General features: G+C 44.0%; 1 protein-coding gene across 1 annotated transcript in view; it reads left to right on the top strand.

Moving 5' to 3' along the window:
* The window catches only part of LOC142312468 (uncharacterized), a 419,059-nt gene that overhangs the window by 365,325 nt on the left and 25,948 nt on the right, over nt 1–27,786 (top strand). The window lies entirely within an intron of this gene.

Genomic DNA, 27,786 nt, shown 5'->3' with positions numbered 1-27,786 from the left:
CCATCAGAGACAAGATCGTGGAGGTTCACAAGGCTGGCAAGGGGTACAAAACCCTTTCCAAGGAGTTGGGCCTACCTGTCTCCACTGTTGGGAGCATCATCCGGCAGTGGAAGGCTTATGGAACTACTGTTAGCCTTCCACGGCCTGGACAGCCTTTGAAAGTTTCCACCCGTGCCGAGGCCAGGCTTGTCCGAAGAGTCAAGGCTAACCCAAGGTCAACAAGGAAGGAGCTCCGGGAAGATCTCATGGCAGTGGGGACATTGGTTTCAGTCAATACCATAAGTAACGTACTCCACCGCAATGGTCTCCGTTCCAGACGAGCCCGTAAGGTACCTTTACTTTCAAAGCGTCATGTCAAGGCTCGTCTACAGTTTGCTCATGATCACTTGGAGGACTCTGAGACAGACTGGTTCAAGGTTCTCTGGTCTGATGAGACCAAGATCGAGATCTTTGGTGCCAACCACACACGTGACGTTTGGAGACTGGATGGCACTGCATACGACCCCAAGAATACCATCCCTACAGTCAAGCATGGTGGTGGCAGCATCATGCTGTGGGGCTGTTTCTCAGCCAAGGGGCCTGGCCATCTGGTCCGCATCCATGGGAAGATGGCTAGCACGGCCTACCTGGAGATTTTGGCCAAGAACCTCCGCTCCTCCATCAAGGAACTTAAGATGGGTCATCATTTCATCTTCCAACAAGACAATGACCCAAAGCACACAGCCAAGAAAACCAAGGCCTGGTTCAAGAGGGAAAAAATCAAGGCGTTGCAGTGGCCTAGTCAGTCTCCTGACCTTAACCCAATTGAAAACTTGTGGAAGGAGCTCAAGATTAAAGTCCACATAAGACACCCAAAGAACCTAGATAACTTGGAGAAGATCTGCATGGAGGAGTGGGCCAAGATAACTCCAGAGACCTGTGCCGGCCTGATCAGGTCTTATAAAAGACGATTATTAGCTGTAATTGCAAAGAAGGGTTATTCCACAAAATATTAAACCTAGGGGTTGAATAATAATTGACCCACACTTTTATGTTGAATATTTATTAAAATTTAACTGAGCAACATAACTTGTTGGTTTGTAAGATTTATGCATCTGTTAATAAATCCTGCTCTTGTTTGAAGTTTGCAGGCTCTAACTTATTTGCATCTTATCAAACCTGCTAAATCTGCAGGGGGTTGAATACTACTTGTAGGCACTGTATATATGATTCCCATCTAGTTATGTACAGGTGAAAATGGGCCCCTTACCTCTTGGGCTGCAGGTTGCACGAATGATCTATCTCTCCCTGCTGTCATCCAGGTATATATCCCTCATCACACTGCAGACAAAAAAAAATGATTATACTCACCATCCCTCTGCTCCCCCAGTGTGCGGTGTTGTCTTTGGTGACTGCAAGTGAATTCAGTGTGTAAGCGGTGCGTTGCTTGACGTCACTGCCATGCACCTGCAGTTACATGCGGACATCAGCTGCCGGAATATTCACTGCTCCCCACACCCGGAATTATGGACTTGAGGATCAGTGAATATTCATTCTCTAATAGCAGACACGCGTGATCACCCAACTGCAGGATTTAGTTGGCAGCTGGGTGGTCATGTGCCTGCTATTAAAGAGGATGAATATTCACTGCTCCCCACACACAATTCTACCCACCCCTCGATGCCGGCTTCAGTGCCGGGAGGTAGACGCGATTATGGGAGTGAGGAGCAGTGAATATTGAAGAGTGAGTATTGAAGTATATCACATTGTATATAATTGCATTTCAAAGCTTGTTGTTTTGTTAATAAATGCTTGTAAATATATATTCTTCATGCCTGGCTTTCTGTTGTTTAGATGTGATGATTTTGCCTCAGAACCTCGAGTTGAGGCAGAGCTGTAGACATTTCACACAAAAATAGGGAGGGGAGAATTGAATCACACTGCATCCTAGTGTTACGCTAGGTACGGGGAAGTACCAAGCGCACGGAGGAAGGGAATGGAAGGGAAACCCTGTGTCTAGGAAGAAGGTGATCCCTGACTGAACCTACTGCTGCTCCCTGGGGTCCCTTATCACCCGAAATAGGTTCAGCACCTATGTGCCAAGCCGGATACCTGACCCTAGGTATCCTAATGCTGGGCCCTAAAGAGGGAACAGATGGGATGAGCTCTTTGTCAACCCCACTAAACAACTATAGAAGACACAGGGGGGACGGGACACGAGGAAATGCATGATCTACTTATCATTAATGTGTCAGGAAGGAGTTCAGCAGAGCTTTCAGCAACAACACCACAGAGGAGAACAAGCCACCTGCTTGCAACCTCGGTTTGAAGGAACTGAAAATATCTCCAGCACAATCCAAAGGAAGGAATGGGAATTTAAACACAAAGGGAATACTGATAATCAACAGGTGGGTGGAAGTCGAGCTCCTGCTGGGTCCAAAAGGGAGAGAGATAAATCCAGCAGGAATGCATTCTGTACGGACGCTGTGAGCATTGATGGCAAGAAACCACATGACTGTCTGTCACCCGTGACACCTAGCTATGTGGAAGTTATTAAGACATTCCGGTCCCAATTCATCACACTTTTATACCAAGAAAGGTCACACAAACTTTGAAAAGTCTCACATACTTGGCTTAACTCAGAGTCGGTGAAGAGCAAGTAACGTGTGATACCTCTGCTGGGGTTTTCGGAATTAATGGGGTTCTGTCACTAAGTGTTTAACTCATAATTAAACGGCAGAATAATATAAAGACAGGGACTCTGATTCCAATGATGTGTCACTTACTGGGCTGCTTGCTGTAGTTTTGATAAAACACTGTATTACCGCTAGGGAATTATCACTAGAGAACTAGTAAACCTGCTGCCATGAAAACAGAGAAGATCCAGCACTCGTGTTCAATATATATAAAACTTGACTTTTATTTATATTCCATTAAAAATCCAATGTCAATCACATCCAGGATATAAAATCCCCATGAATGATGAGATGTGGTGATGGTACGCGTTTCGAGCTGACACCCTCTTAATCTCAATCCAAGTAAACCTGCTGCCATGTATTCTCGTTCTCCATAAGCTCTGTATGACCCCACCCCACCCCTGATTGGCAGCTTTCTGTCTATGCTTATTGTACACAGCAGCTAATCAGTGATGTGGGAGGGTTATACAAGAGCATTTCAAGAACTGGTAGATCTTAAGCAGATAAAACTGATTTTTATCAAAACTTCAGCAAGCAGCAAAGTAAGTGACACATCGCTGGAATAAGGGTCTCTGCTTATACAGGTCAATTGGGCACACGTTACAAGTAGCTTTGTTCCTCTTAATCTATAAACCACATCCTGAAGCCATACACTATTAATTTTATATATTTAATCTGAAAAGTAAGCAGTGTTTACCTCAGAAGTGGGGAACCTCAGGCCTGCGGGAAGCATGCGGCCCGCCATGACCTTTTCTGAGACCCCTGGGCAGATTGCGGGGGACAGCAGTGTTCAAGCCGCCACTGCTGTCTTGCAGTCCACCGGCCCTTTAAATCCCCACATGCTCTGCTTGTGCATACTAGTGGGTTCTCCCGCTGTCCAGTGCCAGCTTGCTTAGGAGTTATTTTGTGGGCAGGTTTAGCGCTCTGTGATTCCATCCCACAGCAGCTTCATAGCTTCCAGCGGTGTGTGCCCGCCCTCCGGTGCCTGCTCTCCAGTGCTGTGAGTCCGGCGCTGCTGTGTGTCCAGTGCCTGCCCTCTGCTGCTGTGTTCCCCGCCCAGTGCTTCTTTGTGGCCCGCCCCCTTTAGTTCTGTGTACCACCCCCCCTCAGAGTTGCATGCAACCCTCAGTGCTGTGTATTGCCCCCAGGTTTGTGTCCCCCCAGTGATCTCAGGGCTCCGCAAGTGTTGTGTGCAGCCCCCCAGTGATGTCTGTGCCTCCCCCTAGTGATGTCTGTGCTCCCCCCAGTGGGTTATGATTGGTTGTCAGATAGGGTCGAACTTCGTATTTATATAGAAAGAAGACTCCGGCACTCAATATTGTAGTGAAAAAAAGATGATTCCTTTAATTGGTATAGTGTATCATATCAATATCATCGACATTTCGGTCTATATGACCTTCCTCATGTATACACTGTCAAACGTGCTGGACACAAAGAAAACAGATAATCAGCTGTGAAATGCTGTGCAGAGCAGGTGAGGGATCTGTGATGAGAAAGAGGCACAATGGTGAATACATTATGTTAAAAAGTATAAGTCCAACCATGAATAATCAGGAGTCACTGGAGGGAAAACACCTGACCAGGTTGAGAAAGTGAATACTGCACGCCTGCGGATAGCGGAGTCGCTGTGGTGAATGGCGTGACTGAGCTGTGATAGGGTGGGCTTTTTAAACCTCCAAGTGAGCGGTGATAAGTGCCGCGGGACCGGAAGTGACGCGGATCCTAATGGCAGCGCGCATATACATCTCGCTGAAATTTTTTTTTTTGAAAGATAGGTGCAATATATATATATATATATATATATATAAAAACAATTTTCACTATTATATAACCAAATACATAGGTATACTAATGGATAAAATGTACTATCTTTAGTTAAAAGCAAGAAACTCAATGTCATTGTTTAATCCATAAGGCTTAAGAGTATTTAATTCAAATATCCATTGGCTTTCTGCTCTCGACATTTTTTAATAACCCCCCCTCCTCCTCTCCAGTCTTTCATTATTTTTTGGATCCCCCAAACTTGTGAACTAGAGAAGGATCCTCCATGTGTTTTCATATAATGTATAGAGAGGGGGTGTTTGGTACACTTTTTCTTCACATTTCTAATATGTTCCCCAATTCTTTTATACAGGGGTCTAATTGTTCTGCCAATGTATCTTTCCTTACAGGGACACTCTATACAATAAATTACACCTTTCATTTGGAATGTGATTAAATCACTAATGATAACTTTTTCCTTACCTTTCATAAAGTTTTTTCTTTTTTTATTTGTTACGTTTTTGCAAAACAATACACTTTTTACAAGGCTAGTAGCCATTCGTATTACAGATAGCACCCTTATTACACTGAATGTTATTAGGTCTTCGTATGGTAAGTGCTATCAAATTCCCCAAATTATTAGCCTTTCTATACACAAATTTTGGATAAAGAGGGATTAATTCCCGTATTATTTTATCTCATTTAATAATCTCTAATACTTTTTTATTACAAAAAAAAACAAGAAAGCCAGCTAAACTCAAAATAGCATGTATTATAAGGTGTGTACTGCACTAAAAATTCCAAACTGTACTATTATAAATTTGAGATTTTTGGCAAAAAAATTGCAATTTCTTGAGCTACCGCGCCACGTCACGGAAAATCTCTTTGGGGCAGTCCTACTCTAAAATATTTTATATATAAATGTGCCATACGGCCTCACATATGAAAAAGTAGAACTGTTTATAGCAGCACCTACCTGGTGCTTTTTAATTCCGTACCCATGACTGAATCATGGCTGTGGGCGGGACAGGCCCAAGCAAATGCTGCATGAAATAAATAGCCTGTGGACAGGGCCTGATGGCTGATTGTGAACAGACACCAATTGCCAAAATAAAAAACAGATGAAAAAACATACCAAACTGAGGTACATGGCAAGGTGGGGGTCAGACACTTTTTTATTACATTTCTTAAAATTTTCGTTTGCCCTGTATTCTGTAAAATTATGGGGATATCTAGGTTTTCAATTTTTTCAATTTTCTCTGACCCTGATTTTTTTTCTTTTCTGTTTAAATAAATTGTCCCTTGGGGTTTGTTTTATTTCTGTATATACTTTATTTAGGAACCTTTGATTATAACTTTTTTCCTCAAATTTATTTACCAGTTTTTTCGCTTCAACTTCAAAATCTTCTGGCCTACTGCAATTTCTATATGCCCTAGTGAATTGGCTTTTTGGGACATTTAAAAGCCAACTCGGAAGATGGCAACTTGTTAAGGAAATACAGCTGTAATCCATGGGCTAAATTACCGTATTTTTCGGACCATAAGACGCACTTTTTTTCCTCCAAATTTGGGAGGAAAGTGTGGGGTGCGTCTTATGGTCTGAAGCTGCGGGGTAAGGAGCTGTGGGGGGTCCGCGCTGTGGAGTTGGGATCACAGGAGGCAGGGAGGGTCACTGCTGCAGGAAGCCGGAGCTGGAGAAACCACGTGTGCCCGCTGCTTAAAGTAAACGAATATTCATTAGCTGCTCCCCGCCCACCTCTCTCTGCAGTCAGCGGGTGTGAGGAGCAGCTAATGAATACTTGTTTAATGTAAACAGCGGTCACACGTGGGAGCTCCAGACGCCGGCTTCCTGCAGAGGCTGGGGAGACTGTGTGTCCGCTGTGTAGGAGGCAGGAGCAGGGGGCCGCTGCAGTTATGTCTGGCGGGGGAAGTGCAGATCGGCATACCTCCACAGCACAGCCGCAGTCTCTGTGCTGAGGGCTCAAATTACTTTCACTTTGCTCCTGCCTCTGCACTAGAAATGAAGTCTCTTGTAACAGCAGGACCTGCAATGATGTAATGAAGAGGGGTGGCCAGAACAGCACAGAACAGCACAGTGCCCGCCTCTTCATTACATCACTGCAGGTCCTTGAGATATGGGAGACTTTGTAATGCCAGGATCAAACTGAAGCATAGTGAGCATCACATCAGTACAAGTAAGGCAATAAATAATATAGTATAAAGGCATTACTGTACACCTGGATGGGGTTGGATCATATATATACACACACACACACACACACACACACACACACACAGAGTATATAACTATATACACACACACACACACACACAGTATATAACTCTATATATACACACACACACAGTATATGACTATATATATATATATATATATATATATACACACACACACACACACACAAACACACAGTATATAACTATATATACACACACACACACACGCACACCAGATTGGAGGATCACACATATAATGATGGGGAACATACATATTCCACGATGGGGGCCATATCTACCTGGAAGGTACCCAGAATGGGGGATATGAGGACAGAATTTGGGGATATTATTACCTCAGTAACACTGTCAGCAGTAAAATAACAGTGTGTCATGACCACATTCTTTTACTTTAATTTTATTTTTTTTTCTATTTTTTCCTCCTCTAAAACAAGGGTGCGTCTTATAGTCCGGTGCATCTTATAGTCCGAAAAATACGGTATATGTTTTGGTCTCAATTTTTCCATTTTCAATAAATATACTTAAATCTAAAAAATTAATAATTTTATTACTAATTGTAAATGTAAAGTGTAGATAAAACTCATTAACACTTAATTTTTTGCAAGAGTCGTAGTACCTGGGTACTAGCCTTAAGATATGCCGGCAATAATGAAACACATTTTTGGAGATGTGTATCAATATATTTGGATAAATTGTCTGTCAGACAGCCGATCCCTGATATTATAGGGCGTCCCGGTGGATTTTCTGATGATTTGTGGATTTTTGGTATGTGGTAGAATACAGCTATCCTAGGGGTCTGGTTTTTAACATATGTAGCTTCTTCCTTATTCAAAATTTTTAATTCAAAACCTTTTTTAACTAAGGCATTTAATTCTTCATTATACTGACGTGTAGGGTCCTTTTTTAGGACTTCATATGTTTGACTATCCCCCAGAAGTCAAGCTGACTCCTTTTTCATAATTCTCTAGGTCTCTAATTACAATACCACCCCCTTTGTCTGCTGGGCGGTTAACAACACGTCTGAATAATCGTTTTGAGAATGAAAATTTGATTTACCTTTTAAGTCAGTATGTTTCACGTTAGAATTTTAATTGTTAGGCATCTGATTCAATATAAGATTTTTCATGAAAATTTTTTTAAATCTAATTTCTGCATAAATTGTTTAATTCCAATAAAGGCTTGGAATCGATTGAAATTTGTGGTGGGTGCAAACTTCAAACCTATCTGTAATAATGATGTTTCATTTTCAGTTAGATTGTATTGACTAAGATTAAAAAAAAATTGGGGGTCCTTTACTATCTGGTTGTCTGTTCTTTTCGGTGAGTTTCCCTCCCCTACAGCCCCTCTTGCGTTTTTCCTTCCCACTATGAAAAAATCCAAAGTGGTGGGTTTTGTCTTTAATTTATTTGAATTATTGTTGGCCCTCATATGTTTTTGTATTCTTAGGTGGGATCCTCGTGTTTTTATTACGTGTATTAATATTAATGTTTTGTGATGTACTTGGTTCATTTGCATCTCCTAAATTAGGAGTACGTATGTCTATATTAATATCTGTATTGTTAATTTGTTGGCTATTGGAATCAGGGCTGTGGAGTCGGTAAGCCAAACCTTCGACTCCGACTCCTCAATTTCCTTTGCACCGACTCCGACTCCGACACCACGACTCCGAGTCCCACATATATTGCTTATGCTTAAGTGAAAAATATATTGTAGTATATGAACATGTGTATGTGAACATCAGACATTAAATAATTTTTATGATACAATAATCAAGATATTTAGATAGAACATAAAATATATTTATCTAAACATCTTGATTATTGTATCATAAAAATTATTAAATGTCTGATGTGAACTACAATACATTTTTCACTTAAATATATGAAATATAATGTAATTATTTAGTATGTTTTTGTTGAAAACTGTTTTTGCCACTCACATAGTGTATTACATAGTGTTATATATAACACTATGTAATACATTATGTAAGTGGCAAAAAACAGTTTTCAACAAAAACATACTAAATAATATTTGTGCAGTCTATGAATTTGTTCTAAGAAATATTCATAGATGACCTCAAATCTGACCTAATAATTTTAAGGATAGAGAACAACCTCTCTACACTAACTTGGGTTGGGGGCAAAGTTGTAACCACATGGGCAACATCTCTAACAATTTCCGGGTATAAAGGAATTGCCTCATGCACAGTCAGTTTTGATGAACGGTTGAATTTTTCTATCTCTTTGAGAGCAAGTGAAAAATTTTACTGAAATCTGGTCAATCTGCTGTTATAGGAGATGGAGGGAAAACGTTTTCCTTGCGGCAACACTTTGCTGCTCCATGTCATCCAAATACTTGTCAAAGTTAAACTCCTCATCTGATGAGGATGAAGATATGGCAGCAGTAGCACTGTCAAGACCCAAGTCCTCTTGCGCCTGGCAGTCCTGTAGCTGCTCATCCTAACTGCTACCTCACTGAAAGCTTCTTTTCCTTTAGTAAGCTGTTGCTCATCAAGCAGTATATGATAAATTGGGTCCACATAAACAGCTGCCAGAAGAATTTTATTTTCCAATAGCTGTGTCTCTCTCCGTTTTCATTGAAGCAGAAATGCCATCTGCAATTAAACTTCCTCTTTGGGACAGGCAAAATAGCAAGTTCTTCCACTCCCTTATGAAAATGCCAGGAGTTAAATCCTCAGCTTGTAATTTTTTAGTCACGGTAAATAGGTGATTAAGCAATTCCTTCAATTCAGCCACCTATTTCCATTGACCTTCATTTAAGGTTACTTGAGGGTTCACCATATCTATAATAAACGATTTTAGTTCAAGCAATCGCTCAGTCATTAAATAAGTGCTGCCTTACCGAGTGGCTTGATCAACAATTGCCCCTTTCCCAGCATGTCTCTTCAAGATGGAATCAATTTTAGGGGTTCTGGCGGCAATAACAAACTTCCTCATTTTTCCAATCAGATTTCCAGCATGTCCGCCCAGTTTCACACATCCGGCTTTTCGCCGGTTTGGCGGATGTGGCGCACGCCAGTACAGTACGATACAGTACAGTGGCAGCGCCACAACTTCCGGGTCACATGCTCCGGTCACATGAAAGCATGTGACCGTTGTTTGTCGCGCTGCCACTGTACTGTATACACTGTACAGTGTGCCGCATCCGCCAAACCGGCGAAAAGCCGAATGTGTGAAATCGGGGTCCCTCTTGCAGACTATCTCTTATTGCCAGCTGCAGCGTGTGCACATCACAGCACATGTGATGAATATGAAAGTGTTTTGAAGCAGCTTCAACAAGATCATCTAGTCCTAAAGTATCATTTTGCTGTTCTTCTGTTGTAATATCTGTTTTTTTCCTCAGTTACATGAACAGCACTGTGGCCTTCCATCTCACACATACTAAATCCTAAATTTTCTTCTAGCTGTTGTTCATTACTCTCATTCATCAGTTTAATTATACTTATGTTTGAAGCATTGTTCATTAAAGTAGCAAGAACCTGTTCTTTCTTGCGTTCCTAATCTTGCAGAACTTTTTCCACTAAGGCCTGGAGAAACTGGCTGCTGTGATGAGCTTTACTATCTTTTACTGCCAGTGTCTTACTAACAATTTCTTTCTTGTCACAACCATATTGAACATTGATGGCAAAATAATTCAGTGAAATGCAGTGACTCTGGGCATCCCAGCAAAGGCAATGGGTTTCAAGACAGGACATTCAGACACAGCGTTTTGTGAGGATCCTCACAAAGAATGAGCATGTCAGTTTGTGTGGTGTTTTTCTAATCTGCTTTTGCTATTGAAAGCATTATTTATGAGCTCTAAAACCTTACAGGTGATGCGTTTTTTTAAAAAAACGATCTGCTTTTGCAGCTGTAAAATGTATCCTCAAAAAATGCAGCAAAAACGCTGTGTGTGAATGCAGCCTTAGATCAGGAATAGAACAGCCATTTATAGGACATTTCATAAGTTTCCCAAATTCCTATGAAAAAATTTTCAGCACATTCTGCATTGCACTACTGTCCCCAATTTATTATATATTTTAGGAGTCGGAGTCGGTGCATTTTATACCGACTCCACCAAAATTAACTCCGACTCCACAGCCCTGATTGTAATCATTAGTTTGAATTACAATGGGAGTTAGCGGTATATTAGGTACATTATTATTTGTTTGAGGGCTCTGTGGTAGGAAGTCCACCAAGGTTTTATGTACAGAAAAATCTAATTCTTCCACCTCACTTTCCCTTTGTGGGGAACACTCTTTCTCGTCAATAATTTCATATTGATTAGTTTCTATTGTACTCCTCCTATTGTGCACTTCGGATGACCCTAATCTGAAATTTGTTTTATTGCAACTTTCGGATGAACCTAAGGGGCACTTTGCACACTGCGACATCGCAGGTGCGATGTCGGTGGGGTCAAATTGAAAATGACGCACTTCCGGCATCGCATGCGACATCGCAGTGTGTAAAGGCTGGATGATACGATTAACGAGCGCAAAAGCGTCGTAATCGTATCATCGGTGCAGCGTCGGCGTAATCCATGATTACGCTGACGCGACGGTCCGATGTTGTTCCTCGCTCCTGCGGCAGCACACATCGCTGTGTGTGAAGTCGCAGGAGCGAGGAACGTCTCCTACCGGCCTCACTGCGGCTTCCGTAGGATATGCGGAAGGAAGGAGGTGGGCAGGATGTTGACATCCTGCTCATCTCCGCCCCTCCGCTCTGATTGGCCGCCTGCCGTGTGACGTCGCAGTGACGCCGCACGACCCGCCCCCTTAACAAGGAGGCGGGTCGCCGGCCACAGGGACGTCGCACGGCAGGTGAGTGTGTGTGTGAAGCTGGCGTAGCGATAAATTTCGCTACGCCAGCTATCACCACATATCGCTGCTGCGACGGGGGCGGGCACTATCGCACTCGGCATCGCAGCATCGGCCTGCGATGTCTTAGTGTGCAAAGTGCCCCTAAGTCTCGTCAAAAGTTTTTCACTTTTTTTTTCCATGATTTTTTTCTTTTTTAAATATATACGTTTTGAGATATTTTTGGATAAATTAACAACCTCTGGGTAGTTTTTATATGGCTTGATCTCTTCGAATAATTGGAGGATCAAATTTTTACTCCTTTTTAATTGAGTTTTTCTTTTATCAATAACAAACTGAACTGCCTCTCTTGAGAAACTTTTCAAGAGTTAATATTGACATTGATTGTAATTTGTTCAGCCTTTGAACAGTTAAAAAACGCCATTTTTTCAATAAAGTTTTTTTGTAAAAATTAAAATGATTTTTTTATTCAAAGATTATTTCCTGCGACTATTGAAATATATGTAATATCATACTGTGTATTGCAGCTATCAGCCGCCGGCCGGTGCTTTTATTTGTGTGCACATATCATTTATTTGTAGCTGTGCTACAAATATTTTATATGCGCATCATTTAGTTATTGATATTTATCAAACAATTAATTTTAATAGTTTTTTGAGTGTCTGAAACTAGTTTTGGTGGAAAAATAAAAAGCAAAAATTAAAAAAATTAAATATTTCCGTTCGGGCTATTTACCCTATTTTACCCTATCTATATCCTTTGTGAATAACTTGAAGTGGCGCAGATTACTATAAAATTATTGCTTTATTTCACTTTTATACTTCTTAGGAGCAGCTACCACAGAACTATCTGGAAAAAAAAGAGGAGACAAGCGCCGCAGACCACAGCCAGGAACAACTATAAACCACACCAAAAGCACCCCAGTGTGAGGTTTATAAAGGAAGTCAGAGGCTGGCAACTGTGAGGAAAAACCTGACAGGTTCCCAGGGTCATAGAGTCCGCTGCTGCAGAAACAGAGAACTGTCAGATAACAACACGTGCTGCCAATCTCTGGGATTTTCCAACACTTGCTGCCAATGGATTGTCAGCCGACCGAGACACCTATGTGACAACCCCTCACTATTTTTGTGCAAAATGTCTACAGCTCTGCCTCAACTTCAGAGGTTCTGAGGCAAACTTATAACATCTAAACAATAAAGATAGGCATAAAGAATATATATTTTATAAGCATTTATTATCAAAACAGCAAGTTTTGAAATGCAATTATATACAATATGATATATTTAAGAGTTCCTATCTCCAAACTGGGGATGCGCTTTTTAGTAACTAAACAAATCAAAAAGGTCCATGGAGCCTCTGTTGGGAGTCTCAACACAGAAAATAGCCAGATATCCCTCCAGGAAGGACCTAGCCAAGGAGTGGCTCTTTTTAGGAGACCACCTGTCACGTCCCCACTGGAGTCCGCTCCTGCGACCTCTGCTCCGATCGTCAGACGACGCCATGTTCCAACCATTGACAGTGCTGGTGATGGGAGAGGAGTCGGTTCCCGTGGCTCTGCGGAGCACAGGCTCCGCTCATTCACTAGACTAAACACAGACTTGACACTGAATTGCCGGCCAAGAATGAAGTGAATAAATCCAGTTTACTATGAAATATTATTTTATTATCAATAAATTCACACACATATACTTCAAACAAGAGAGCCACCTGGGGGGCACATGGCTCCAGAGTATCTACATATCATCTCTATCCCATATATAATGTATTAACATTAAACCTTAACACAGGATAATTACGTCCCGTATCCATATATAGACACTAGGCATAGAAAAATTAATCACATCCAGTGTCAATTCACATTATAACACATAGTGTTTAGCCTCATAATAATTCCATATCAGCATATAGTCCTAAACAGTTGCCCAAGGAAGTAGCCATTAATTAGTGATACCGACATACAAAAATTAGTTTCATTGGGCATATCACCACCATTGCTCAATATATTACCATCTACTCCCTCTTTCCTGCTTTTATCAGCGCGGCACATTGATGGACAAATGTAGAGTCCAATTACTCATTATCATCTATGGTATGCAAAGGCAGATCACATGCACGGCTAAATCGATTCATCAATTGTTAATATATCTTTTTAAGCACCTGCTGATTTCCATATCATAAAACACAATTCTACCACTGCATGTGCTGCCTCACCACCACCTACATATAATTAGTCCCCATATGTTACACTGATAACACAAACAAGAGGGCAATTATTATCCAAGTACACAATGTATGGAGATAAGGGCCATATAACGAAGATATGCGTTAAGGATTAGATATTTAGAATAGGCATAAAGAATTAAGTATTAGAATAGAGAGGATACTCACATTGTTAAATGACTCGTCTGGCCATGTGTCCCTCCACCCCTGACGCACGTTTCGCCGCTGCTTTATCAAAAGGGGGCGTGTCAGGTTGGGGGAACGTTCGTGCTTATATAGTGTAATCCAGCCAAGTAATCATGTCATCGCGTATTATCATCATTATGTACACGTGTTCACTACTTCCGGTATGTATCGGCGCATAGCACTGATGCCGCTTCCCCTTTGTAAGAGGACTTCCGGACTGCGCGCGCTGACCCACAAGCGTCATCACGCTCTAGGGCACATGATGTGCGCACGTCATGAAGTCCGAGTGGCGGAAAACAGTGCATGCGCACTGCCGGAATGATGTCACACACTAAATCCCCGTTCCCATGCACTAAACTTGACCATATAGGGGCGCATGCGCGCGCACACAGCATCACATTACATAGACAACTTATGTTATGCGGCGAGGATGACCGATGCGGCATCACCAGCTATCTCAACACATCAGAAACAGCATTACAATTTACAGGTTTATACCATTCTAAAGCCGCACCAGCGATCCCCCTCGTACAAGAATCATAAAAGGAATCAGAACAGATTACTAATTCTAACTATATTATATACAATCATACTGCCAGAAGAAACCTTAACAGATGTTACATGTCCATATAGCTTTATCAATTTATACATAAGAAATTCAGAAATAAGCATATAACATTGCTCATCAATGTAAGTCCCAGCTCACTATCATAAATTCAATATCAATTGTTCAATACAACCATATAATAATAAGACAATACACTGTTTCCGAACTTCACATATAAAGGACATCATTTTTTATATATAAATTCCGATTTCTTCCTTATTTATTTCACAATTGATCCGCATTGTTGTTACTCCCCAAAATCTCAGCAGTACATCCGATCTTATGATTCATCCTGCGTAGATCACCACGTGCGTTATTCTACTTTCATCAATAATCATGTGTAATGTATGACATTAATTCCTTGGCTGGAATAGATCAAATAAAATAAAATTAAAAACAGGAAAAAACACTTACAAAACACTTTAAAAACATAACCCACCCATAAAAAACATCCACAGAACCTTGCAGGCATATTGGATCTTATTCCCGCAACTTAGAAGAACCGACATATGCAAATACATCTGTATATTTAATTTTTATATCAATGACCAAAACAGAGTGTTAGCAACACCCCACCAAAATTTATCTAAGGAGATTTCACTTGAAGGTATTCGACTCCCACTGTCCCACACATCTCTCCCATAGTAAACCATGGGGGAGGGAGGGGAAATTGATCACAAAAAGGAACTAAAGCCACTACTTTCATTGAGCCCCTGGGGGGCCATGGAACCAAGACGGTAAATCCATTTACATTCTAGCCTTGCTAATGCAAGGCCTAAATCGCCTCCTCTGGGGCCCAAACTGACCTGATCGATAACCCGAAATTTTAACCCTCTAGGGTTGCATCCATGTAGCCTGTGAAAATGGCGCGGCAATGTTTTTAAGGTTGATAAATCTTTGGCTGTCTGTGCATTTCGAATGTCCTTAAGATGTTCTAGGGCTCGGACCTTAAATTCCCTTATCGTCAAAGCGATATAGATCTTTGCACAAGGACATTCTGCTTGATATATAATGCCACTGGATGAGCAATTTAGTATCTTGCGTATATCATATGTTCTTGATCCATCATAGTTTTTAAATGTCTTAGTTTTTACACAATTGCCGCACGCCTTACACAGGCCACATGGATAAAAGCCGTTGAGGGAATTGCTAATAGCAAGTTTATGGACGGGTTTGGTCTCATTGTGACTATGAACAAGAATGTCGCGTAAATTACGCGACCGTCTTGCCACCAATAATGGTGTCTGTGACAGCTCCCTTTTCAAAATAGGGTCCGTCATCAGCACTCCCCAATGTTTATTTATGATTGTTTTTAACTCACTCCATGGAACCAAGACGGTAAAGGTTCAGGAGTGGATGCGTTACATAGATGGCGTGTGGTTTCTGTGGATGGGTTCCAGTCAGGAGTTGATAAGTTCATGGTAGACTTAAATACCAATGAGCAAAATATCAAACTGACTTACAAGAGCGGAACCCAATTGGAATTTCTTGATATTCTGGTCAGTATTGACATCAATGGGGAGATTGTTACGGACATGTACCGCAAGCCTACAGCTACGAATTCCCTGCTACATGCATCTTCTTCACATTTACCCTCAACTATACGGGGGATACCAGGAGGTCAATTTTTGAGGGCAAGAAGACTATGTTCCACTATGGACAATTTTAAAAAACAGGCAGGAGATATAGCTCGTAGGTTTGCGGAACGTGGATATAGCCGTAGAAACATCAAAAACAGATATGGGAAGTCTCTTCTGAGTAACAGAGATGATCTGTTATATGGTACTCGTGCCAAACAAGACAAAACAATTGAGGGTACGACTCGTATTGTCACCACGTATAACTCAAGATGGAGTGAGTTAAAAACAATCATAAATAAACAGTGGGGAGTGCTGATGACGGACCCTATTTTGAAAAGGGAGCTGTCACAGACACCATTAATGGTGGCAAGACGGTCGCGTAATTTACGCGACATTCTTGTTCATAGTCACTATGAGACCAAACCAAATAGAGATATACCTTGACGAGGTCTTGGGGCTCAGTTACATTGATCAATGCGATTGCTAAATATCTCCTTTTTCCTAATATTCATGGCAGGTATGCATTTCATTATTCACATGTTCAAATTAGTAAGTAGCATTTTTCATTGTATATTCCAATATTTTTCCATATGCTTGAGGCATTATACCATTATCTAAGTTTGATGTGCAGCCTTATCCTTATATAGTATGTATTTTTTGGCTTGCACTCATAATATATAATATATATTAGTGCTCACTTCAGTTATCCTATTCAGTTATATGTAGTTTTTTTCTGAATGTGAACACAGCTCCGCCCCTTTCGGCCATGTTTTTTCCATCTCCTATATAAGAAAGTCCTTAGTTACCCCTCTCCACCCACAGCAGTTTTTAATTGCAATGAGATGACACACAGTTAGGGTCACAGAGCTAGGGACCCCAATATAGAGATATACCTTGACGAGGTCTTGGGGCTCAGTTACATTGATCAATGCGATTGCTAAATATCTCCTTTTTCCTAATATTCATGGCAGGTATGCAATTCATTATTCACATGTTCAAATTAGCAAGTAGCATTTTTCATTGTATATTCCAATATTTTTCCACATGCTTGAGGCATTATACCATTATCTAAGTTTGATGTGCAGCCTTATCCTTATATAGTACTAGAAGGTGGCCCGATTCTACGCATCGGGTATTCTAGAATTTACGTATTGTGTAGTTCATGTATGATTTTTGTTATATATATAGATGTTGTTGTGTGTAGTTACCAAGTGTTTGTGTAGGGCGCTGTACATGTTCTGAGTGTCGCGGGGGGTGAGAGCGGTGTTGTATGTGTGTTGCGTGTGTTGCGTTGTTTGTGGAGCGCTGTGTGTCTGTAGCGTTGTGTGTGTGTGTGTGTTGTGCGGTTTGTGTGTGTGTGGTGTGTTTTGGGGGGAGGTATGTTTTGAGCAATGTGTGTGTTGTGCAGTATGTGTGTATATTTGTGTGTGCAGCGTTGTCTGTGTGTGTGGGTGTCTGTGTAGGGCGTTGTTTGTGATTCCTAGTGTGTGTGTGTTGTGCAGTGCGCGTGTGTGTGTGTGTTGGGGGGAGGTGTGCACCTCCCATCGTGCTCCATCCCCCATGCTGCGCACCCCCCATCGTGCTGCATCCCCCATGCTGCGCACTCCCAAACGTGCTCCATCCGCCATGCTGCGCACTCCCAAACGTGGTCCATCCGCCATGCTGCGCACTCCCAAACGTGCTCCATCCGCCATGCTGCGCACTCCCAAACGTGCTCCATCCGCCATGCTGCGCACTCCCAAACGTGCTCCATCCGCCATGCTGCGCACTCCCAAACGTGCTCCATCCGCCATGCTGCGCACTCCCAAACGTGGTCCATCCGCCATGCTGCGCACTCCCAAACGTGCTCCATCCGCCATGCTGCGCACTCCCAAACGTGCTCCATCCGCCATACTGCGCACTCCCAAACGTGCTCCATCCGCCATACTGCGCACTCCCCATCGTGCACCATCCGGCATGCTGCGCACTCCCAAACGTGCTCCATCCGTCATGCTGCGCACTCCCAAACGTGCTCCATCCGTCATGCTGCGCACTCCCAAACGTGCTCCATCCGCCATGCTGCGCACTCCCAAACGTGCTCCATCCGCCATGCTGCGCACCCCCCATCATGCTCCATCCACTTGGGAGTGCGCAGCATGCCGGATGGTGCACGATGGGGAGTGCGCAGTATGGCGGATGGAGCACGTTTGGGAGTGCGCAGTATGGCGGATGGAGCACGTTTGGGAGTGCGCAGCATGGCGGATGGACCACGTTTGGGAGTGCGCAGCATGGCGGATGGACCACGTTTGGGAGTGCGCAGCATGGCGGATGGACCACGTTTGGGAGTGCGCAGCATGGCGGATGGAGCACGTTTGGGAGTGCGCAGCATGGCGGATGGAGCACGTTTGGGAGTGCGCAGCATGGCGGATGGAGCATGATGGGGGTGCGCAGCATGGCGGATGGAGCACGTTTGGGAGTGCGCAGCATGGCGGATGGAGCACTTTTGGGAGTGTGCAGCATGGCGGATAGAGCACGATGGGGAGTGCGCAGCATGGCGGATGGAGCACGTTTGGGAGTGCGCAGCATGGGGGATGGAGCACGTTTGGGAGTGTGCAGCATGGCGGATAGAGCACGATGGGGAGTGCGCAGTATGGCGGATGGAGCACGTTTGGGAGTGCGCAGCATGGCGGATGGAGCACGTTTGGGAGTGTGCAGCATGGCGGATAGAGCACGATGGGGAGTGCGCAGCATGGCGGATGGAGCACGTTTGGGAGTGCGCAGCATGGGGGATGCAGCACGATGGGGAGTGCGCAGTATGGCGGATGGAGCACGTTTGCTCAGCCTCTCTCCTTCCAGCCTCCCTCAGCATCAGCCTCCCCCTCCCAGCCTTCCCCAAGATCAGCCTCTCTGCTCCCAGCCTCCTCCAGCACGCCGTGCTCCTCTGCCGACACTCACCCACACCCGATCGCATCCACTCACCCACACAACCGATCGCATCCACTCACCCACACAACCGATCGCATCCACTCACACACACAACCGATCGCATCCACTCACACACACAACCGATCGCATACACTCACACACACAACCGATCGCATACACTCACACACACCCGATCGCATACACTCACACACACCCGATCGCATACACTCACACACACAACCGATCGCATACACTCACACACACAACCGATCGCATACACTCACACACACCCGATCGCATACACTCACACACACAGACACTGACGATATTGCACATACGCGCTGATACTCACAACATCCGGGGATATCACATGCTTCTGGCCATGTGATCCTCCGTCAGGTCCTGGAAGCTCACAGCACAATATCGCCGCCGAGAAGCAAGCGATATCCCAGGATGTTGTGAGTATTTGGATGCGATGTGATGTGTGAGGTATGTGTGAGTGTGATCTGATTTGTGTGTGTGTGTGTGTGTGTGTGCTGTTATGTGTGTGTGCTGTTATGTTATGTATGTTCCGCAGCTGCAGGACCTTGATGTGTGGATGCGATGTGATGTGTGTGTGAGGTGTGTGTGAGAGTGAGTGTGAGCCGGTGTACACTGGTAACTATGATACACATCGGGTAACTAAGGGACCTTAGTTACCCGATGTGTATAATGGTTACCAGCTTTCACGGCCTCCGTTAAGATCCCAGCATCGCAAGGTTATGTGTGGCGCTGCCGGGATCCTGACGGAGCCGGTGTAGAAGCAAGCGATATCCCAGCATGTTGTGATGTGTGGATGTGATGTGTGAGGTGTGTGTGAGAGTGAGTGTGATCAGATGTGTGTGTGTGTACTCACCTGGGAATCGGAGCCCCGTGTCAGTTAGGCCAGAGCGAGCGTGCATTGTGTGAGGGGGGCGGGGCCTGCAGAGAGCCGGGGCGAGAGGCCAATCCGTGTGGGGGGGCGGGGCCATGGCGAGCCCAGCGGCCAATCAGCTTTGTGTCACCGTAAGGACACAATTTCGGAGCATGACAGACAGACAGATAGACAGACAGATAGACAGACAGACAGACAGACAGAATAAGGCAATTATATATATAGATGAGACCAAACCCGTCCATGAACTTGCTATTAGCAATTCCCTCAACAGCTTTTATCCATGTGGCCTGTGTAAGGCGTGCGGCAATTGTGTAAAAACTAAGACATTTAAAAACTATGATGGATCAAGAACATATGATATACGCAAGATACTAAATTGCTCATCCAGTGGCATTATATATCAAGCAGAATGTCCTTGTGCAAAGATCTATATCACTTTGACGATAAGGGAATTTAAGGTCCGAGCCCTAGAACATCTTAAGGACATTCGAAATGCACAGATAGCCAAAGATTTATCAACCTTAAAAACATTGCCGCACCATTTTCACAGGCTACATGGATGCAACCCTAGAGGGTTAAAATTTCGGGTTATCGATCAGGTCAGTTTGGGCCCCAGAGGAGGCGATTTAGGCCTTGCATTAGCAAGGCTAGAATGTAAATGGATTTACCGTCTTGGTTCCATGGCCCCCCAGGGGCTCAATGAAAGTAGTGGCTTTAGTTCCTTTCTGTGATCAATTTCCCCTCCCTCCCCCATGGTTTACTATGGGAGAGATGTGTGGGACAGTGGGAGTCGAATACCTTCAAGTGAAATCTCCTTAGATAAATTTTGGTGGGGTGTTGCTAACACTCTGTTTTGGTCATTGATATAAAAATTAAATATACAGATGTATTTGCATATGTCGGTTCTTCTAAGTTGCGGGAATAAGATCCAATATGCCTGCAAGGTTCTGTGGATGTTTTTTATGGGTGGGTTAGGTTTTTAAAGTGTTTTGTAAGTGTTTTTTTCTGTTTTTAATTTTATTTTATTTGATCTATTCCAGCCAAGGAATTAATGTCATACATTACACATGATTATTGATGAAAGTAGAATAACGCACGTGGTGATCTACGCAGGATGAATCATAAGATCGGATGTACTGCTGAGATTTTGGGGAGTAACAACAATGCGGATCAATTGTGAAATAAATAAGGAAGAAATCGGAATTTATATATAAAAAATGATGTCCTTTATATGTGAAGTTCGGAAACAGTGTATTGTCTTATTATTATATGGTTGTATTGAACAATTGATATTGAATTTATGATAGTGAGCTGGGACTTACATTGATGAGCAATGTTATATGCTTATTTCTGAATTTCTTATGTATAAATTAATAAAGCTATATGGGCATGTAACATCTGTTAAGGTTTCTTCTGGCAGTATGATTGTATATAATATAGTTAGAATTAGTAATCTGTTCTGATTCCTTTTATGATTCTTGTACAAGGGGGATCGCTGGTGCGGCTTTAGAATGGTATAAACCTGAAAATTGTAATGCTGTTTCTGATATGTTGAGATAGCTGGTGATGCCGCATCGGTCATCCTCGCCGCATAACATAAGTTGTCTATGTAATGTGATGCTGTGTGCGCGCGCATGCGCCCCTATATGGTCAAGTTTAGTGCATGGGAACGGGGATTTAGTGTGTGACATCATTCCGGCAGTGCGCATGCACTGTTTTCCGCCACTCGGACTTCATGACGTGCGCACATCATGTGCCCTAGAGCGTGATGACGCTTGAGGGTCAGCGCGCGCAGTCCGGAAGTCCTCTTACAAAGGGGAAGCGGCATCAGTGCTATGCGCCGATACATACCGGAAGTAGTGAACACGTGTACATAATGATGACAATACGCGATGACATGATTACTTGGCTAGATTACACTATATAAGCACGAACATTCCCCCACCCTGACACGCCCCCTTTTGATAAAGCAGCGGCGAAACGTGCGTCAGGGGTGGAGGGACGCATGGCCAGACGAGTCATTTAACAATGTGAGTATCCTCTCTATTCTAATACTTAATTCTTTATGCCTATTCTAAATATCTAATCCTTAACGCATATCTTTGTTATATGGCCCTTATCTCCATACATTGTGTACTTGGATAATAATTGCCCTCTTGTTTGTGTTATCAGTGTAACATATGGGGACTAATTATATGTAGGTGGTGGTGAGGCAGCACATGCAGTGGTAGAATTGTGTTTTATTTATGGAAATCAGCAGGTGCTGAAAAAGATATATTAACAATTGATGAATCGATTTAGCCGTGCATGTGATCTGCCTTAGCATACCATAGATGATAATGAGCCATTGGACTCTACATTTGTCCATCAATGTGCCGCGCTGATAAAATCAGGAAAGAGGGAGTAGATGGTAATATATTGAGCAATGGTGGTGATATGCCCAATGAAACTAATTTTTGTATGTCAGTATCACTAATTAATGGCTACTTCCTTGGGCAACTGTTTAGGACTATATGCTGATATGGAATTATTATGAGGCTAAACACTATGTGTTATAATGTGAATTGACACTGGATGTGATTAATTTTTCTATGCCTAGTGTCTATATATGGATACGGGACGTAATTATCCTGTGTTAAGGTTTAATGTTAATACATTATATATGGGATAGAGATGATATGTAGATACTCTGGAGCCATGTGCCCCCCAGGTGGCTCTCTTGTTTGAAGTATATGTGTGTGAATTTATTGATAATAAAATAATATTTCATAGTAAACTGGATTTATTCACTTCATTCTTGGCCGGCAATTCAGTGCCAAGTCTGTGTTTAGTCTGATTGAATCGAAGTGTATATAAGTAAGTGGACTTTGGTGATTAATCCGCTCATTCACTAGGCTGGGTTTCCCTGGAACCTGCAGTACCACTGGCTGACTGTAGGTGGCGTGTGTCTTCCAGCTGAAGTTGCCAACATTCACCTGCAGCCAATGGGAAGACACCACACCCTTCTTATTCCCCCTCCTGTCACATGACCACTGCCAGAGATAGTTCTGTACTCCTGGCTCATGTGCTGTTTGTATTTTGATTCCTGTGCGCTGACCTTTGCTTGTTGTTTGACTACCCTCCTGCTTGTCGTTTTTGTACCTTGCTGCCAGTTCCGGATTTGACCTCTGCTTTGTCTCCTCACTACGCCCTTGCCTGCCGATTCTGTTCCTGTTTAGCATCTCCTAGTTTTTGACCCTGCCTGACGACCACGGACTACAGCCTACCACAGGTAGTGATCTCTGGGGCTCTGTGTAATTCCAAATCCCTGTATAGGGGTTAAAGGGTTGCAGAGTTCTTGGGGTCCTGCTTTGTGAGCGGCTTTTCTCTAGACTCCCCTTACAGCCAGTCTGAGTCTGTGGCTCCAATCAGGCATTACACCACCATAACCACCATAATAAGTGGCCCTTTTAGTCAATATCCAGCTCTTGACGAGTTTAAAGATATGACAAGGGAAATACCAAAGCGAGGTATTTCTGGCTAGTTTCTGTGTCGAGACTCCTAACAGAGGCTCCATGGACCTTTTTGATTTGCACACTTCTCAGGGGACAATGCACCTAGGATTTCACTGTGTTGCACGCCTTTGCTGACTGCCAGCAGTGTTTTCTGGCTGGTCTTCCCGAGATCAGTGATTGTTTGATCTTTTTAGTAACTAAAGCAGTAGGCAACCTGAAATTAGTCAATTTTATAAATATAATCCAGTATCAAAACATTTTACAAATCTTCCTAAAGGCTCTCAAAATACCCAACTTACTAGCAAAGTTGAGCCCAAACTTCTAGTTTGTGGGATCTCAGTGTGTAGAGCGGGATCCCATAAATCTCTGCAGCTGCTCTAAACATGAGAAATTCCTCTGTGAACTAATCCAGCGAGGTCCCTTACTTTAAGGTTTTAGTGAACTGCTTAAGAAGGATGCCGCATAGCTGGGGTCGAAGAGCTCACTCTTTCACTATCAGTGATCGCTGAGGGTTGTGGGATCTCACAACCTGGAAGTTCCTTTTGGGGGACATTAGGGACACTTCCAAAAGTTTTGGTACTGGATTATATTTAGAAAATTCACTAATCTGCAGCTCTCCACTGAATTAGTAAATAAAAAAAGGCAGCCACAGATTAGTGATAAGCACTATTTAAAGGGAAAGTCATCATTGCGCTAGAAATTGGGGGATAGTACCCTTATAACAGTGTCAGCAGCAGATCCCTCCATATTGGTGCAGCATGACCACATTTTTTGCTTACATCTTTTTCCCTATTTTGCTTCTTCAAAACCTAGGTATGTCTTATGGTCCGAAAAATACGATAAGTTTAAAAAGAAAGAAAATGGTACATTCCCTCACCAATTCTTAAGGGTACTTTACACGCTGCGATATCGTACCCGCCCCCGTCGGTTGTGCGTGACTGGTAAATCGCTGCCCGTGGCGCACAACATCGCTTACACCCGTCACACGGACTTACCTTTCCTGCGACGTCGCTATGGCCGGCAATCCGCCTCCTTTCTAAGGGGGCATTACGTGCGGCGTCACAGAGACGTCACACGGCAGCCGTCCAAGAGAAGCGGAGGGGCGGAGATGAGCAGGACGAATATCCCGCCCACCTCCTTCCTTCCTCATTGAGGCCGGCCGCAGGTACGAAGTTGTTGCTCGTTCCTGCGGGGTCACACATAGCGATGTGTGCTGCCGCAGGAACGACGAACAACCTCGCTACTGAATACACAACAAGTTTTGGTAAGTGAACTACCTCTCACATACCAACGATTTTTGGCTATTTTGCGATCGTTTAAGGTCGCTCATATGTGTTACACGCTGCGACGTCGCTAACAACGCCGGATGTGCGTCACAAATACCGTGACCCCGACGATATATCGTTAGCGATGTTGCAGCGTGTAAATGGCCTTTTACTTGAGCAATTGTAGCCGATTTTTGGATAAAACCCCTTGAATTATGGTACATCATGATGGCTTCTCCCGTGTGACTCATCTGATAACAGGATCTGATTAATGATAAAAAACATTTGGCAAATTCTGAAAGTAAGAATAGCTGCTCCGCTCTGTTGGATTTCTGATGGTCGGAAAGTCTTCATTTACCAGTTAAACATTTCAATTATTCACAACTTGAAAAATGTTCCTTCCCTGTGCGGCTTCTTCACATGTTTAACAAGATATGATTGTGAAGATGTAATTTACCCTTTCACTGTATATGCTGTGATACTATGTCATGATATGTATATTTCCCTGGTTGTATTAGTTGTAATTCATGTATTTTCTTGGGGGAGCTACTGGTCTCAATGTGTCTCTCTCATACAATTGTAGTCTTGGCATCTAATGTGATTATGTAAATAGCCTGTCCTCTTCTTTCCAGAGTTGTGTATCTAGTCTGTAATTGCATTGGCCAGTGAAGGAATAGTCATTGTTCTTTACAGCAGGGGATCCCTTCATCTACTGTGGCTGGCAGACATATTGGAGCCCTGTGATGGACCAAACCATTGATGATAGGATGTGTGACCCCTACCCCCTGAACAAACATGGTGGGCTGGTCAAGCAGCACAGACAATGCATTTCCCTTTTTGTAACTTCAGAGTGAGCTGAAACTGAAGAGAGCAGGAGGCCCAGCCTGGGTGGCTCTGGACACGGACGGAGCTAGGCCTGTGTGGCGGCCCGTGGATTGTGTGGGATTTCTGGGACTCTGAAAAGGACTATTACGTTGTGATCTGGCACTTTGGATTATCGGGAGGTGCCCCCGAATCTGTTTTATTTGGACTTGTCGTGTGCTGTTCCTGTATTCCTGTTAGTAAACCTGTTGGATCATCCTCGGCCTGTTGTCTCTCTTTGCTCTGATGTACACCCCGTCACAAACTGGTTGGCAGCGCTGGGATCAGAGCAGAAGGAATGGAGGACAATGGCTCAACATCAGGAACCAGCACTGCAGAGTACAAGACCTGGACTTTGGGGAGCCTGCAATCAAAGGCCCGTGAAGTAGAAGTTCGTTTCAAAGGACTCTCCAAGGAGCAGCTGATTGAGGCGCTAGAAGGAGTCTGTTCGCAAAATGACGTGGAGGAAGGATCCTCACAGCAAACGGAAGAAAGACGGCAGCCGGAGGTGAATACCCAAAAAAGTCAATGGGTTGTGTGGTACAAGGAGGAGATGGCACTGCTTGGAGATGAGGCCACCATAGAAGATAAGAGGGAGGCCATGCGTGGAGCTAAAGAGAAGGAGCGCAGGATGGAGGAGATGGCACTGCTGGATAAGGAGCTCGCTGTGGAAGCCGCGAGAGGTTCCAGACAGACTGTAACCCCAGCACCCATCATGAGGGAACTTCCCAGGGTGTCCCGCAAAGACTTTAAGCCGTTTAATGAGGCTGCAGGCGACATTGAGGGCTTCTTCCAGGACTTTGAGCATCAGTGTCGATTAATGGAAGTCCCGGACAGGGAGCGTGTCCGGCATCTGGTTGGGCTCCTAGAGGGGGGAGCTGCTGAAGCCTATAGAGCTATGGACCCTCGGTGGAACTGTGAGTATGCGGATATTAAACAGACTATTCTAGAACATTATGCTGTGACCCCAGACACTTACAGGACTCAGTTCCGTGCTTTAGCCTGTGATGGGGAAGTGTCTTTTAAGATATATGCTCATAGACTCAAACAAATATGTAATCGCTGGCTGGAGGCAGAGGAGGCCTTATCTTGGGAGACCTTCCTGCAGGTCATCCTAAAAGAACAATTCTTTGCCCAGTGCCCCGCTGAGATCCGGGAATGGGTGCGTGAGAGAAAACCAGCGACAGTGGAGGAAGCTGCTGCTCTCGCTGATGAGGCTCTCACCATCAAGCCTCAGTGGAGGGTTCTGTTGGAGGATGGAGAGACGCCTAACAGCTCCACAACACCGGATGCCCCCAGTTATTCTGTCCCCATTGTTCCCCGTTCCTCTAAGCCACCACATGTTGATACCCGTGTTAATGTGCCTCCAGTTGCTTCTACTGCACTTTCTGGAATACGCCGGGGAGAGGAAGTAACAGAGCGCAGGTGTTATGTTTGTAGGCATCCCGGGCATTTGCAGGCCTCATGCCCAGCCAGGCCATGGAGGAATCATCCTCAAACCCCTACAACACCTTCAGGTGGGAGCCGGCCTCCAAGTTTCCCTACCCCTTACCCAAGAGGACGCCTTGGATGGAGGGAGACCCAGCTCAGATGCTATCAATGTGGACAGCCAGGGCATCGGCAAGTCTCCTGCCCAGCTGTTCAAATGAGGACTGATCCTGCACCCAATCGGATTGTTAATTATTTACAGCCCAGTGCCATGGAGGAAGATGTGGCCCCGCTATGTGAGGACTGGCCTAGTGACTCAGCCCCCCATGTTGCACCACCAGGAGTTTACGGGGTGCGACCCGCAGTTATGACGACTTCTACTCATCGAGGTAAGCACTTGCAGGAGGTTGTGCTGGATGGACAGAGACTTGTTGGATTTTGTGACTCGGGTGCTTTCCTCACACTGGCTGATCCCCGAGTGGTTCGGCCTGAGGCAATCCATAGAGGACCTGGGATTGTTATTGAACTGGCTGGTGGACAATGGAGGACTATTCCCACAGCCACTGTGGATCTGAACTTTGGTTTTGGGGTCAGGCGATGTGTGGTTGGGGTGATGGGTGGTCTGCCTGCAGCTGTTCTCCTGGGCAATGATGTGGGAGAGCTACGATGCCAATTCGTGGCTGCATGAAGCCACATGTAAGTAACGCTCTGCCTGTGTGTACTTAACCAGTGACCTGTAGAGGTCCCTAGTACGTACACAAGTTGGGAGGGGGAGGGATTGTGAAGATGTAATTTACCCTTTCACTGTATATGCTGTGAT

This window comes from Anomaloglossus baeobatrachus, chromosome 5 (assembly GCF_048569485.1).
Source record: "Anomaloglossus baeobatrachus isolate aAnoBae1 chromosome 5, aAnoBae1.hap1, whole genome shotgun sequence".
NCBI lineage: Eukaryota > Metazoa > Chordata > Amphibia > Anura > Aromobatidae > Anomaloglossus > Anomaloglossus baeobatrachus.
Note: the sequence above shows the minus strand (reverse complement) of the source record. Positions and strands in the feature narration are given on the sequence as shown.